General features: G+C 43.4%; 1 long non-coding RNA gene and 1 other non-coding gene across 2 annotated transcripts; both read right to left on the bottom strand.

Moving 5' to 3' along the window:
- Nucleotides 1-1,456: 1,456 nt before the first annotated feature.
- Nucleotides 1,457-7,832, bottom strand: LOC131378546 (uncharacterized). Its single transcript, XR_009207807.1, has 3 exons — nucleotides 7,298-7,832; nucleotides 3,476-3,714; nucleotides 1,457-2,512 (listed from the first exon to the last, which is right to left on the bottom strand). It is a non-coding gene; the product is annotated as an uncharacterized LOC131378546 (long non-coding RNA).
- Nucleotides 7,833-15,478: 7,646 nt separating this feature from the next.
- On the bottom strand, nucleotides 15,479-15,627 carry LOC120752474 (U12 minor spliceosomal RNA). Its single transcript, XR_005700720.1, has one exon. It is a non-coding gene; the product is annotated as a U12 minor spliceosomal RNA (small nuclear RNA).
- Nucleotides 15,628-15,852: the final 225 nt, after the last annotated feature.

Genomic DNA, 15,852 nt, shown 5'->3' with positions numbered 1-15,852 from the left:
GCAAGAGCTGCCATGGCTGTACAGCCCTTTCCCAGGCTGAAATGATCTGGCAAATGCTGACTGTGGTAAAGTATTGATGGTGATGCTCAGTTAAATGCACATGGGTTAGAAATCATTCCCAGGTGCTGGCTCAGAGAGGCTGCTAAGAAGGCGCTTTTACAGCACTGGCACTCAGGCACCTTCAGCCCGGCTCAAGCCTCTTCTCCATCTCTAGAAGGCGGTAAGTAGGTGGGGAGCCACTACCTGGAACTACTGGTAAGTAGGTGGGGGAACTTGCACTGGAACCACTGTAACTTTTTGAATTGCGGACTTCAAATCTTCCTAAGCTCAAACTGGTTTGCAGCAGAGCAATGGGAGTAAAGAACTGCCACTGCCTTTTCAGAACTTGGACTCCCTCAGAGCAATTTGAGACTATAAATATGTTTTTACATGTCTTGTTCTTTTTTCTTTTACAGTCCTTGCCAATGCTGTGCAATACGCTTCCCTTTCTCTCCGAGCTGAACAGAACACTGAAGCAAACAAAGCAGCCTTCCCCATCTTCCCCTGAGGCTAGAGTTCTTCTGGACTTTGGGATTTAGCATCCTTTGCCAAATGCAGTGGTGAGGAAAACTACATGTTGGAACGAAGGAAAACTGCATTTTTATTTGTTTACAGAGCTGTTGCTTCATGGTTAAGTGAAAACCATGAAAAGTCTGACTGCCAGAAGTATGATGGGTGCCTGGGTGGGAGCTTGAAGTGGTTTTGGAAACCCCCCTGTACCACCAGTAAATGTGCACTGTAACCAGCTGCCACTACTGCACATCACCTTTTCTGTGAAGCAAATGAGAGGGCACATCTGCTTTCTCTGTGTTTTTTGCATTACACTGAAGCAAACCAGCATGTAGTTGTTTGCAGTTATTAGCTGATTATTTCACCAAGTCTAAGGAATACAAAGAAAAGCAACTAAATATTTCAGGACCCAGTTAGCACTGAAGGGAGGTTCAAGGCTGTGTGACAGGATAGGACGAGTCCCATGCCAGGCTGAGCCCTCTGTGCTGCCCATGCAGCAAGGCAGCAGTCTCCATCTGCTTGGGTGCATTTTGAGTGCACAAGAGCCAGTGAGCTCTACTCTTGCTTCATGTGGTAGTACAACCGAAGTAATTTCCTGGGAGTAACACAGTGAAATCCACACCCTGGAGTTGTTCATCCCTGCCCAGAGGGGTCTAGTGGTGACCACAGTGTTGTCATGCCTTGTGCTGAAAGCTGCTCTGAGAAACCAAGGTTAGGTAACTCTCCTGGTTCATGCAAGATGGGACTTTCTTCATGTCTCTCCCAGATGTTGGTCATTCCTATACACTGTGGGGTTTTTATCTTCTTTTCCTATCAGAGCCAGGATTAAATGCTCGAGAGATGGGTTTCATGTTTGGATTCAGATGTTTATTAATTCTTATCTATAGTACAGTTTCACAAGCTGTGAGTTCTAGCTAAAAAAGTGAAGAATGGCTCTGTCTCTCTCTTTACAAGGTCTTTTAAGAACAACCTGTCCAATTATGAAATGACATCTAATTATTTTCACTTTTAACCCAATAACCAACCACCCACGGTCTGCAATGCGGATTTTTCTATCCAATTACAAGATACCACCCAAACCCATGAAGAAGGTGAAAAAAAATACTTTGTCTACACCTTAAAGCCTCCATCTTGCTTAATATATATTACTATATACTAAAACCTTAAACTTTAAATTTTCCACCCTGTGATATTACACACTTCTATTCAAACTACACACCCATAATACCAGTGCTATCACTCAATTCTGGAAACCTCTTCCAAGGCCTTGGGTCAAATGTAGTGTTTTGTTGGGGGTCAGTGCCTGTTCAGCACACAAAGTCTAAAATTCTCAGTGCTCAGGGTTGCAACAATACACCACTCCCCTCTTGTTCAAATTCAAACACAAAACAATACTGATGCCTCTTAAATAATGACCTCTACCAAGATTCTGGACATGCTTCAGATGGTCTCCTTGCGGTCATCTGTGAGGATGGAGAGGTGGTAGGTGAGTCAAAGAACTGCTGGTGCTGCTGGAAAAGAGCAAGTCTTTCTTTTAGAGATAGAAAGCTTAAAGTCACTCTCTTAAAATGTAGTCTTCAAGGACAGTGGCCAGAGGAACCCACCTGAAACACTGAAACTGCAAAGCACATCAGGATTTGTTGGGTGACTTTGATGTATCTGGGTTTTGTTTAGCTGTAGAAACTCAGTTGGCTAAGGAAATCATTGACATTGGTATCTATATTGTAGAAGCCTTTTTTCTTGCCTTTTTAAATTTTTCCAGCTGTGGCTGGTGGCCCAAGAGCAGCAAATCAGTGCTGGCAAGTTGTTTGAAGAGCCTGGAGGGTGTACATCCTCACCAGCCCTCCTCTTTATAGGTATTATTCAGGTGCGTGCAGATTTCATTGGTCACCTTCTCAAAGGATGCTTTGCTGTCTCCACCAAATTTCTCCTCCATCAGTTGTAAGATAATGTCACAGATAATCTAATCAAGGAGAAGAGAAGAAACAACCAGCGTGAACTTTTCTCCACATTAGAGGCATAAGAACTTACATATCTTTAATTTGGATTCTTGGAGGGTAGAAAGGGGTACAAAAACAATTCACACCTGCAGAGCTTGTAACAGGGCATGGAAAATAAGGTGCATTATAGAATTTCCAAAAAGTGCTGCTTTTTAACTCCCCTGTATCTAGTTAAAGTTGACTGCACCTATCACTTAAGGATGGCTCTATAGGACTGGTGTGCTTCATCCATCCACTGCAGTCCTTCTCCAGGACTGTCCCAAATATTTAGAGGCCATGATGAGCCCCTTATTGGACACCTATGGAATACATGGCTTGGGATAAGTTTTCCCCTGATCTTTCCTGCTCGTTAGCCATCCAGTGCTCTGTTGCAGAGTTCTTGGAGTCACTAGGTAGGTGGTGTACTTTGAAATGCCAGCTTCTTTCCTGTGTAGCATTCATTGTTTTGTGTGCACCTTTGTCATGATCCGCTCATACAAGCAGGGGTTGTGATGGTTCGTTTACCAATCTCAGAATGCAAAACAACACAGAGGGGATTTCAGTATTAATCAAAACAAATGCACCTTTTATTGCTTGACCACAGCAAATGCAACAGAGGGATTAAGAGTGAGAGATAGAGAGAGAGGAAAGAGGGGATATAGCTACCAAACATGGAGACCAAGTCCTCGTGGTCCGGTCAATGGATCCGCCTGTCACATTAGGGAGAGTCTCAGTCTCAGTCCTTGGGAGGGGGCTTTGAGCTCTGTCTGTCATGGTGTTTGTGAAGCAGATGAGGGATTTTCCATGGGCCAACCACCAGTGTTGCCCATAAAGTCCACTTGGCCAAGAGGTGGGGAAATTCATAGGCTATTGTGAAGCAGGGACCATGAAGCAGGTGCAAACTTCAAGTACAAGATTTGCCATTACACTGCTCAAAGCCAGCGTACCATGGTGTGGTGACTCAGGAAAATGCACCTGCAGACGATTGGCAAGCATCCACCTCGAGCAGGCCAGAACTGCAGTGGGGTCCTCAGGGTCCTCGTGACGATCGTGAGGCAAATGAGGGGACTTCAGACCAACTCTTACACCACCCTGTGATTCATGATTGTCTTCAAGAGATCTTCATCAGCAGGGTTCCGTAGTGTTGTTGCAAAGTCTTCAGGACTCGTCAATATTGGTAGTATATCTTGAAGAACAGAGACAGTATGTAGAGAGAGAGAAAGAAAAGGAAAAGTAGAAAAGGAAACAATAAACAAATATTATATTAATTCAGATGATCAAACAAATCATGAATAATCAAAAAATAACAGTATTAATTAAAATAATTCAAAACAAATCACAAAAAAATCAGAAGTAATTTTCACAAGATTACAAGAGAAAATAATTTCAAAACATACATTCAAATTTTATAATCGCCTTGTGTCAATAGCCTTGGGGATGTTCTTAGGGGAGAGGACATCAGCCAGGTTATGTGCATTGATTATGGCCACCAACCATGTTAACCGTTTTCATCATTCTCCAGTTCATAACGAATAAGATTACTGATAAAACAAAACCAATTAAAACTAAAATCAAAAGGACAATGATGGGATGACACAATTTGTTCAAGGCACTTGTGGCAGTAGGTGACCACCCAAAACCAGTATCCTACCACCTGTGCTCGACATCCTGTCTTACCCTTTCTATAACACAATGTATTTCTTTCACATTATGTTGAACAATTACCAGGGTTTTCTGTCCGTCTTTCTTGATCTTTTCCAAAATTTGTATTAAATCCTGATGAAGCAACAAATGCTTTACCAAAGTAAGGTTCATTCTAACGCGAGCAGGTGATAGTTTGTGAATCAGTGTGTAATTTGATTGCAAAAGGTAATGAGAGGTAACTGGAGCTTTATAAGAAAAATCACATCCTGTAATTTTATTAAAATTACAAGCACAAAAATTTGAATGATTTTTAGTATCCACTACTCTTGGAGAGGGTGAAATCGCTTGGCAAAAGATTCTAACAGCATGAAACCTATGAGTGAAATAGAAAGGAAAGCAAGCTTTGAGATGTAGGATGCCAAGCCAGAAGGCAGTGATTGAGTTAGCTGAAGGCAAGATCCCTGTTGATTGAGCAATATCCCTAACAGACAAAGGCATGCCAAGGGTCCAAGGGGAAGGGGCCCTGCCAAGGTGGAAGGGAAAAGGAGTCTAGAAAGTAGCTTTTAGGGTTTGGAATGTGGCATGGTATGGTAATGTAGTAGTTCCTATAGGCTATATGTAAATACTGTAGGATTTGTGTCTTGTACTGGTTGGTTAGTGTAAACTAGAATATTCAACACAGAAGGAGGTATAATGTATTGTAACAAGAACTTAATGCTCTTTGTTCGGGCAGGCTTTGAGCTGTGGCTGGCAGCTTAAGCAAAGCTCTTGCACCAACAACCTATGCAATAAACCACGTTTTAAGAGCTGCCCTGGACTCCAGAAATCTCTCATCGCTGTCCCAACACTCTCCTACACACTACTACATTTTCTACAAATACCATATCACATGCAGTTCTAGAGCATGCACAACCATTACCTATATATATAAGGACAGTTTCAGAAGCCTCGTAAGGATGAATTTCAAAATGACAGATATTTTGCTCTGTGTCCAAACAAATGTCTTGAGCTATAATTGAAATTAACAGTTTGCCATTTCTCAACAATTTGATGGGCCTGTTCCCTATGCTCGGAAGGATAGAGAATAGCTCCATCATAATTCAGCCCTAACGCAATGATGGGGAATATCAAACGCACTGAGGCATTACGTATGGTTAACACAAAAGCTGGGGCTGTGTTTGTAATGGGGTTGTAAGTAAAATTCACTAAGTCCCATCTGGATTGGAATTCTCTTTCAAAACCAGTGGCATTGTCCCAAATTATTTTCCAAATTTCAGTAGGGAAAATGCCTTCTTTGCCTTCTCTTATAATAGAGGCAGCAACTGGTTGCATCCACAATTCAGCCTGGATACAGCTGAGGGCCAAAAAAATGTGGTTTTTGTGTAGCACTGAGTGCATCAATTACCAATTTACATTTACCTTTTCCTAATTTGGTAATAGGTTTGATAATAACCACTGATGTTTTCCCAAAGCCAATAAGGACGACTGCAATCGTTGTAATTCAGTCAAACCTCTAGTTGTGGCAACCAATTTATAAATTAGTATTTAAAATTCAAACTAGCTAGGTTTTGGCCATGGGTTGTGGTAGGATGCAGAAGAGTATCACTAGTTTTATCATTGTTGATGTGGTCTTCATGTCCCTCAGAGTTCTCCTGTGAAAAGTAAACACAACAAAATCTGCCACCAAGAGACATAAAATTAGAACGATGGAATGGTCCAGTGTGTAATTTATCTGATGCGCTTTCCCTAGAGCAGCAAAGGCTACCCACGCATAATTATTCCACGGGGTTTTCAGCACCAGGGGTACTTCCACTACAGTAGGGAGATCCACCAGAACAGGTTGTCCAGGATAATGTGCTGGATTCTTGGAATCATTTGGTCCCTATGGTGAGGAAATTATGCTTGGAGCTGTCAGGTAAAAGCAGTGATTTTGGGACACCCATTTACCCCCCATCTATCCTTCACACCTTGTGGTAGCAGCACATAAAGCGATAACACAGAGATGAGAGGTCTGCAGTGCAGAGCTGCTCCCCAAGCCTGAGCCAGCCTGTTTATTTCTTTCATTTTTATACATTTGTGGGTCTGGTTGTGGATTGGCTTCTGGGGTTACTACCCTTCTTCTAGTGGCCAGACCAGCTGTCAATTAACATTATTTTCAGGCTAGAAATATGTAAACAAAGGACAGGGAATAAAAACAAAAGGTTTGTTTATGTTCCCATGCATGAGAAAAGTGAAACACTGCTCCTAATATTGTGCAGAAACTAAAGAAACTGACTCCATCTTATGAACAAGTAGAAGGCTTTAAAAAACTCAGAAAAACCAGGGTGACAGACAAGGAGGTTTGAAGCCAGTAATAGAAGGACTATGAAAAGATGGGACATTAGAACCTTGTATGCCTCCTCATAATACCCCCATTCTCCCAGTAAAGCAGCCTGATGGGAATTATAGATTAGTACAAGATTTACCAGAGGTTAATAAAAGAACTTGGACCCGTTACCCAGTGGTATCCAATCCTTACACTCTCCTAAGTAAGGTCCCACCCCAGCATCAGTGGTTTAGTGTAGTGGACCTAAAAGGTGCTTTTTGGGCTTGTCCATTAGCTGAGGAAAGCCGAAATGTCTTCGCCTTTGAGTGGGAGGATAGAAATTCTGGGACAAAGCAGCAACTATGAGGGACAAAATTACCACAAAAGTTTACTAAATCTCCAAACCTATTTAGGCAAGCTTTAGAAACAATATTACAAACTTTCCCCACTCCTTATGGAATACAAATTATCCAATATGTGGATGATCTCCTATTGTCAGGGGAATTTGAAGTTGAAGCTAGGGAGGCTACTATAAACCTGAATTTTCTCAGAGAAAAAGGATTAAGAGTATCAAAAGGAAAACTGCAATTTGTAGAATCAGAAGTAAAATATCTTGGACACTTAATAAGCTGTCCTGGTTTAGGGACAAATTTGGGAGAAAACCCCTGAATAGGATCCCTCTGGGAAGCAAACCCACGTGGCCCCTCCCTCCAACCACTCCGATAAAAAACTTCTTTGGAGAAAAGTGGAAAAAAACTATTTTACTTAACAAATTAAGTGCATACAAGTATAAAGAATGAATAATATGAAGCAATAAAACCTCTCGTTCTGGAGTGAGATGGCAAATTGAGAAAGTCCTTGCCGTGGGTGTAGCTCGGTTCTCTCTCTCAGTCTCTCATCAGTCCCAGTCCCTCCGGCGCTGCTGGAAAATGCTGAGGTCCAGGCCCCGGTGGGCCGCAGGTGCAGCCCCAGTGCTCCCCTGGGTTTTCAGTCCAGAGCAGGTTTAAACAGTTCCAAGAAAAAGGAAAAAAAAAACAGTCCAGGGAACTTCTCTGCCCTAGCTAGCTGAAACTAACTAAAAGCAAAAAGATCTCTGTCCTGCAGTCTCGCCAAGCTCCACCGAACACCCCGTCTGCAGAAGAATGTGGAGGAGTCAGGCAGTTTTCTCAAAACAAACTCCGCACTTCTCCTTGCTCTTAGAACCAGTCTTAAAGGCACAGAACTCAATATACAGCACAAACAGAACAGACGATTGGGGATACAAGCATCATAAAGTTACCCTAGGACATAAGCAAAAGTAGCCAAAAGCTAAACCCTGAGAGGATTGCAGGAATTTTACCTCACCCTTCCTTCAAAAAAGGAAATTAGAAAGCTACTTGGATTATTGGGATATTGTAGATTATGGATTGAAGAGTATACTAGGCAGTAAAATTTTTATATGGAAAATTGACAGAAGGAGATAATATAAAGTGGACCAAGGAATATGATGATAAATTAGAAGAATTGAAGTTGAAACTAACCTCGGTGCCAGCTTTGAGCTTACCCTCATTAGAAAACCTTTTCATCTGTATGTGAATGTGGAAAATGGAGTAGCTTATGGAGTTCTGGTTCAGGAGTGGGGAGGAGTGAAGAGACCAATTGTTGCCTGTTCTTTTTAGTTTTCTGATTGTTTGCATTTTTGTAGTGGAGTTTCTCACTGATTGTAACATAAACAAAGTGATTGTTTTCACATTTGTCTTTGGAGGAGGGATAACTGATGGACTTTTAGTTTGACCAATGGGGTCAGAGAGGTGGTAACCTCATTCTCCAATCCCTAGTCACTGTCCAGAATCTATATAAATCGAGGTCAAGAAATAAACTTCCTTCTTTTTGCTCTGACAACAGACTGTGTGATTGTCGTTATTTTCATTCCTCTAGTGACAACCAATAGCTTATTTATCAAAGATGTTGGACCCAGTGAGCCATGGCTCTCCAGTGTGTATTCAAGCTATAGCAGCTACTGCAATTCTGCTAGAAAATAGCCAGAAGCTTACTTTTGGAAGTAAACTAATTGTCTGTACACCTCATGCAGTCCGAAATGTGTTAAACCAGTGTTGTTTTATTTGTTTTCATATTGTATTTCATTTTTGTATTGGGTTTTATAATGGTTTGTTCTGTACTCCCCTGTTCTCCTGGAAAATGTTATATCCCGAGGTTTGTCCCTTCCCCCCTTCCCTGTCCTTCCTCCCACACTCCTTCCAGTCCCCTCCTGCAGGCCCTGTCATTCGGCTATTCCTCACAGTTTCTGGAGAGTTCGGGTAAAAGACATTGAATGATAGGGCAAGAGCCGAGGAGATTCCTCCCTTTATGTTCCACATTGGTTCCTTTGAATGTCCCCCCAACCCTGTTCCACTCCCACCTTATCCCACATTGGGTGTTGATTTGTCCCCTCCTTTAGCCCCTCCCCTGCATATAAGCCCAGAGCACAAGGCTGGCTGCATGACTTGGTCCAGGCGCAGTCTGGGGCAGACGTCCAAACAGGACGGGACAAAGACTGAAATAAAAGACCTTGGATTTGCCCTCACACCAAGTCTGGCTCCTTTCCTTTGCCACCGATGGGGTCTCTCTCTTGTGATAAGGGGAAAAGCCCCTCGCCGCTTCCCGGGTTTTTAGGACCCAGGGGAGTTTTCCTGTCTTGTTGCAGTCTCGAGTCAGCCTGGGCAAAACAGAGCCGGTAGCTCCGTTAGAGAGCCAGAAGGCTGAAAAATGGTTAACAGACTCTGGGATGCTAAAATATGAAGCAATCCTAACAGACAGTGATGACTTGACATTAGAAGTAAAGAATTATGGGTGTATTGGGATTTTTGGATTGGCAAAACAAGTAACTGAAAGATGTTATAATGTGCCAAAAGGTAAATAAAAAGGTAATGAGAAAAACAACATTAGGAGGTCAGGAGTTAGCTCTTTGACCATTTCAAACTCCGAGTAGAGAGGATGAATCAGACTTTAAAGAGAACCTTAACAAAATTAATAATTCAAACCCAAATGTCATGGGTAAAATGTCTACCTCTGGCTTTACTGAGGGTTCGAACACAACCCAGGTCAGACCTGGGAGCGTCACCTTACGAGATAATGTTTGGGTTACCCTTTCTGACCACCCAACATGAAAAAGCTATGAGTGTTAAGAAATATATCAACACAATTGCAAAAACCCTTGAAAATATGTGGTTAAAAGGGATTATCCCTCAAACCGCACCTTTAGACTTTAAAATCCATAATATCCATCCAGGGGAGTGGGTATTAGATAAAACGTGGAAAGAACAATCTTTAACTCCATGTCCTAGGTTACAATGTAAGATGTGCCCAAAGTATGTATTCTATCACCATGAGCTGTTGAAACTAGGTTGGGCAGTGTTTCTCTTGTCCCCTCCCTCCAGACTATCTTCTGTTAATGGCCCATCAATGCCCTGCTGCATGACTCATAGGTAACTCCCTCCAGGAGCTATCTCTGTTTAATGGGCAATCAAGGATTCATTGCAAGACTCATAGAATGATATCAACCCATTGTGAGATGCTCTGCTCAGGGGGAGGAGCCAAGCATTCCCACCTGGATATAATCTGGGATTTGGGACAGCACAGGCAGCCTTACCCACTGGATTCCCAGAGGACAAGAGCTACCAGACCTTTCTATGGATCACTGCTTCAACAAGACCACTTCATCTGGACTGCTACCACCACAGTGTCAGGTTGTATTCTGACTCTGTCAGTGATCTTTTGTATTATTGCATGTGTTTTATTTTATTTTACTTTTTTTTTTTCTCTCCTATTAAATTGTTTTTTCTGACTTGGAGTCTCTCACTGGTTTTGCATTCAAGCCAGCACACTCCACAATGGGAAGGTCCTTTTCAGGTATTGCTGACGACCAAAGCTGCGATCCGGACCAGGGAACGAGGGTGTCACTCAGGCTAGCTCCTGACCCCAGGGCAATGGCAGGAGTGGGGAACAGCATTCCCTAAGCAGAGGCTTAAGACATGCTGAACCTTTGGAGCTGAAGCTGCAAGCTTCTGCTGCCTTTGGTGCTGACTGGAACCGAGGCAAAGGATGAAGGGAGACTCTTTCCCCGGGATAAATCCACATGGCTTACTAGCAACGGAAATCCAAGGTTAAAGAGTAGGAGGGATTGTATTCCTGAGTCCAATAGTGCTTTGAAGGAGGGTTGATGAACAGGGAACATTCTGGGTAAAGGGGCAGGGATTACAGTGATGGATAGGGAGGATTTGGGAGTAGTGGGTACGGTTTGGATAACAAGCAGGGAAGGTGCTGGAAAGGAAGGTGTGGTATGAACTTATAAGGAGTTACGGGGAGGGTACGGACTTTTAGGGGTAAACCATCAATACAGTGAACATGGGGGAAAACAGAACAAACCAACTAATGAAATACAGCAGGTGGATCCATGCCAGCAGAATCCAAGGACCCGTGGAAGAACAGAAGGAATGGACTGTAACATATAAACTGGGTGATACTAAACTGACTCTTAAACGGGGACTGGGTGGTAATGAACTGGGAGAACCCACATGACCCAAGAAATATACAGAGAATCAAACCTAATTGGGAAATAAGGCCAAGTTCATATCAGTGGTTTCAAGTTCAGCCTGGAAGAGTTCTGAGATGCCCCTGATACTACCCTTGGGGAGGAATATTTCCACTTCAAACAGGAGAATCAGGACTGTTTCGGTCAGAGGGTTCTTATATTCTCACCTTAGCTTGTGACTTATACACAGGAGAAGAGGAGTTACTACCTCCATCAGAATTATACTATATACCCTGTCTGATTCATCCCAATAGTGGACATGCTAGCTGGGTTAAATGTAAATGTTCAAATTGTGTAAAAAATTGGTACTGTAGTTCACAAAAGCAATGCTCTCATTGCATGAAGTGCCAAGTGACAAATATCTTCCCCATCCCAGCAGAACTAAGAACAGCTGAAATAGTGACTTTGCTTTGTGGATGGGAATTACTGGTACCTGTTGAGTGGGAAATACCTGAGGAACAGTGGGAAACTGCAGTTAAGAAGTCAAAGATGATTTGTCTGGAAATTAACAAAAAGGACGTGACAAGGAAGTAGAGGGCAAGACCAGCTGACCACTGTACTTGCTACCAAGAAGATCACACACTCCTGCTGTGGGTCGCAACCCCATAGGCATGGGAGGTGGAGGTATAAGCCACACCGGACCTCTGTTATTCCTTTTTCTGTCACTCGTTTTTTGTCTTTTCCCTTATGGGATATCGGCAAAGTCATGTTAGAGATGCTATTGAAAGCTGTATATGGAAAGACACCGAGGTTCCTTCCTTATTACACACACCCACATCAACAGTCACTGTTATAACCTAACCAAATTAAGTAATTGCATTCACAATGGGAAAAAATACAGGATTATGGAAAATTTGGGAACAAGTGGTGACAGTTTGGGAAGTAAATGTCCAAAAGGGGAAAGATGGATTTGTTTCACATATGCTGTTGCGAGTAAAGTCCAAGATTTAGTAAAAGAGCAACAGGCAAGCAAAAAGACAAAGCCAACACAGCAATCTAACTCTGTGCAAATTTCACTTCAAGATCTGTATACAAAACTGGACCAGCAATTAGAAAAATAAATAGATATCTTGAGACTGGGGAAAAATCTGTTTGTAGAATTGGGGGAAAGAATAAGTAAGGAACTTAACATAACCAGCTGTTGGGTCTGTGGAGGTGCTTTGATGTCAGAAGAATGGCCACAGAAAGGCAGTAGCTTAGGCCCAGTTGAACTCCTTAAGTGGAACCAGACAAATATAAAAGGGGAAAACCAACCAGAAGGGTGGATTTTAAGCTCAACAGTGATAGGGGAAGAATGTCTCTGGTGCACAGGAAAAAAATTCTTAATGAAGTGGGAAAAACTCCCTGTAAAAGATATATGGTAAGCAATGGAACTTTTACATGGTGGATCCCAGAGGAATCAACTTGGTATTGGACTCAAAAGAAAATGAAGGAGGAAAATTGTAGATATAATAACGAAGCTGGACTTTTTCAATGTAATGATAGAAGAAATAAACCTTATTTTGGGATCCCAGAAATATCCAAATGCTTGGAGAATATAAATCAGCAGGAAAATGATTATTGGAAAGCACCACATGGCTTATTTTGGATATGTGGAAAGAGGGCATACCCAAGACTACCCTCTAGGTGGAAAGGGAGGCACTTTGGGAATTATACAGCCTGGTTTCTTTCTTTTACCAGGACCAAATGGAGATCAATTAGGAGTACCAGTTTATGAGGACTTAAAAAGAAATAAGAGGGATTTGATTGGACGATTCCAAAAATGGGGGGATGAAGAATGGCCCCCTGGAACGCGTATGGGATAACCTATTGGGAATAGAATGGTGGAAAAAGCTAGTATTTTTCTCTTATGTGCTACTGCTGGCCTGATATTTCTTCCTTGTTTAATCCCTTGTTTTATTCGGCTGATCACAAGCATAGTTCAAGGCATGCAAGTGTAACAATGCCTATGGACCCTAAATTTGCTACAAAACTGAACGGCACAAAAGATCATGGTATTAGAGAAACAAAATAATATAGAAGACCCCTTTGAAGAAGCAAAATTGATCTGTGAAAAAAATGAACAAATAATGGAGCTAGAAAACAAGGCATATGGCTCAAGCCAAATGAATTATAAAAGAAGGAGGGGGGATATTGTTATAAATTCATATTATATAGTTGGCTTTTCACAAATATTAAAGTGAATACTGTATATATAATGTGGGAAGATTGCACTGTATTTTCTTTTATTAATAGAGTTTAGAAATGTGATGAATGTATATTTTTTTAATGATTGTAACATAGTGTTAAAAGTAAAAGACTGTTGTTTGGTATTTTTTGTAACATCTAAACTGGCCAAACCAGAAGGTAGGGGGAGTCATCCTTAATTCCTGCATGAAGATTGCTGACCAAAAAGCTATTTAACTTCTGTTATCAAGTATCTTATCCAAATGAAGATGACCAAAACCCTGGGAGAAGAGTTTATGGGACCTGTGCTATCAGATGGAATGGAGCCACCTGCAGATGGATCTACCAGATAAAAGGATGGGGGGGGGGGAGGGAGGTTTGAAACTGAACAAAGAATTTCACACTCAAAAGGAATGTTTGAATCATGCATGGAAATTAAAAATATGCAACAGGCTGATACTTTTAAGGAGCAAACTTTTTGTTAGCAGGTATGCTGGCTGGCTCGGTGCCAAGCATCCTGGCTGAGAAACTGTGTTTTGCTTTTGTCTCTCCTAACTGTCGGGTTTTAAATTTTTATTAAGCTTATAAATTTTTCTAAGAAAGTGAACCTTGTTCTTCACAATGGAACAAATATTTGACTTCTCATCTACAGCTCAGAGAAGGAACCATGATGAACCTGCGGATATTGAGCTACAGCTTATGTCTAACAGGAAGAGCAAAACAATCAGAAACCCGGAGAGAGGAAGATCCTGAGGTTTAAACCCTTCATTTTCCACAACAGCATGACTCATGCCCCCTAATCAGCCTCCCACAGAGACTTAACATGGGAAGGTGGGAGCCTGCAGAGGGAAGGGAGCTTCACTGAAGGAATGTCTGAGCAGACCTGGAATTCTTTGCCTGGACGGAAGAGGACTTCAGGGATCACATGTGGAAGAGGGGGTGGGTGGCAGCTACATATGCACTCTTCAGCTTCAGTTGCAAGAACTAGGCTGATGGAAGCGAAACGAACAGGAGGATGTGGTTCACCACAAAGCAGAGAGTGGAGGTACTGCCTGAAGGCATCATGGCTGCACAAAGAGCACTAAGGTTGGTGCGGTGTCCGGAAGTGACCTCCATAGGGGTCCTTGCTGGTCACTGGCTAGGTGGCCCTCTAGTCTGGAACCACTTGGGCTGCTCTTAAAGCCAAAAGATTTTGCTCAAAGAGATGTTGCCTTTTGGTTTTGCAACAGCAAAACAAATGTCACATATTACCCCAATGCCTCAGTTTGATCAAGTTCCTCAACAGCTGCAGAAAGGCAACTCAAAAAAAGGGCTGTATTTTGTGTTCCTTCATTTATAGGACTGCATAAATGGCAGTCATGTCCCACCCTGAAGCTGTATCAAGCACCAGTGCACAACCAAGCAGGGACCTGACATCACTGCTGGTATGACTCAAGGCTCACAAAGGCTTTCCGAGAGGAAAACAGTGCTGTAGGAGCCTGAGCCTGTGTGGCTGTGAGCAGCCACCTCAGCTGCACAAGTCTCCTCTGTTTGTCCCCAGCTCTCCCTGGTAGCTCCCACACTACTGAAGTCCAGGAACTTCCCCACAGGAGCTTCCCCTTGGATCTCACATGGAATGCACTTGGGCCACCAGCTCCACAGCAGCACGATGGGTGCTGCACCGTGCACAGCAATGCCTCGTGGTTACTGCAGCTCAGGAAGGTGCTGGGGAAAAAGAACAGCGGGGGTGCGAAGGAGTCACAAGTGAACCTCATGACAGAACTGCAGGTGGAAGCAAAACTGCATTTTGGAGAGGCTGTGGCTGTGATGTGCTGCACAAGGGCGTTTTGAGGGAGGCCGAACAGCACCACGGCCCAGAGATCCAGAGACACAGTCATGCAGGTCATGACAGGGCAGGACCCTAGGAGCTCACCACTGCCCGAGCTGCATGAGGCACCATTTCCCTTTCCCTTTTGGCTTGATTTTTAGCGGTGTAATTGCTCCCTTAGAAGAAAAGGAATTACTTCCTGCAGACACATGAAATATTTATTGGCCAGGCTTGGTGATTTATTTCTAAGCCTCGTGAAGACCCTTAGGGCACCTCAGCGAACAGAGCAAAAAGATAATCATAAGGTATTTCTTATCTTCTGACCGATTGTAATTCTCGTTGCGATGTGACAAGGCGGGGAACGGGCGCCGCCCCGCCTCGCCTCCGCCCCGCTGCCGGCGCAGAGGGAACACTCCGCCCCCAGCGGTTCTGTTCTTGCAAGGCACACCAAGGAACAACGGGCAGATCACAGCACCCGGGCATCCCGCGAAGTAAGCGGGACACCCAGGGGCGACCTGTACCCGCACAAAAATTCCTCTCACATTCGGAGTGAGGACCCGGGCGTCACCCCGGATCGTTATTTTCCTTACTCATAAGTTTAAGGCATAAAAAACGAGGCTCCGCACCGGCGCCACACTGCTAAGCACTAACTCTACAGGTCAGGGCGAGGAATGCCCCACGCCGTCTGACACCCCTTCTAGCTGGCCTGCAGTGTCCTCAGCACTGCAGACGATCCTTGCCCCCTTCCATGCCGCGGAACCGCTGCAGCGGGTCGAACCACCCCGCGACGTGCCGCGCCGTATGCAAATGAGGGGTCCGGCGGCCGCGGGGA

This window comes from Hirundo rustica, chromosome 4 (genome assembly GCF_015227805.2).
Source record: "Hirundo rustica isolate bHirRus1 chromosome 4, bHirRus1.pri.v3, whole genome shotgun sequence".
In the NCBI taxonomy this organism is placed as follows: Eukaryota; Metazoa; Chordata; class Aves; order Passeriformes; family Hirundinidae; genus Hirundo; species Hirundo rustica.
This window is presented reverse-complemented; position numbering and strand designations above follow the sequence as displayed.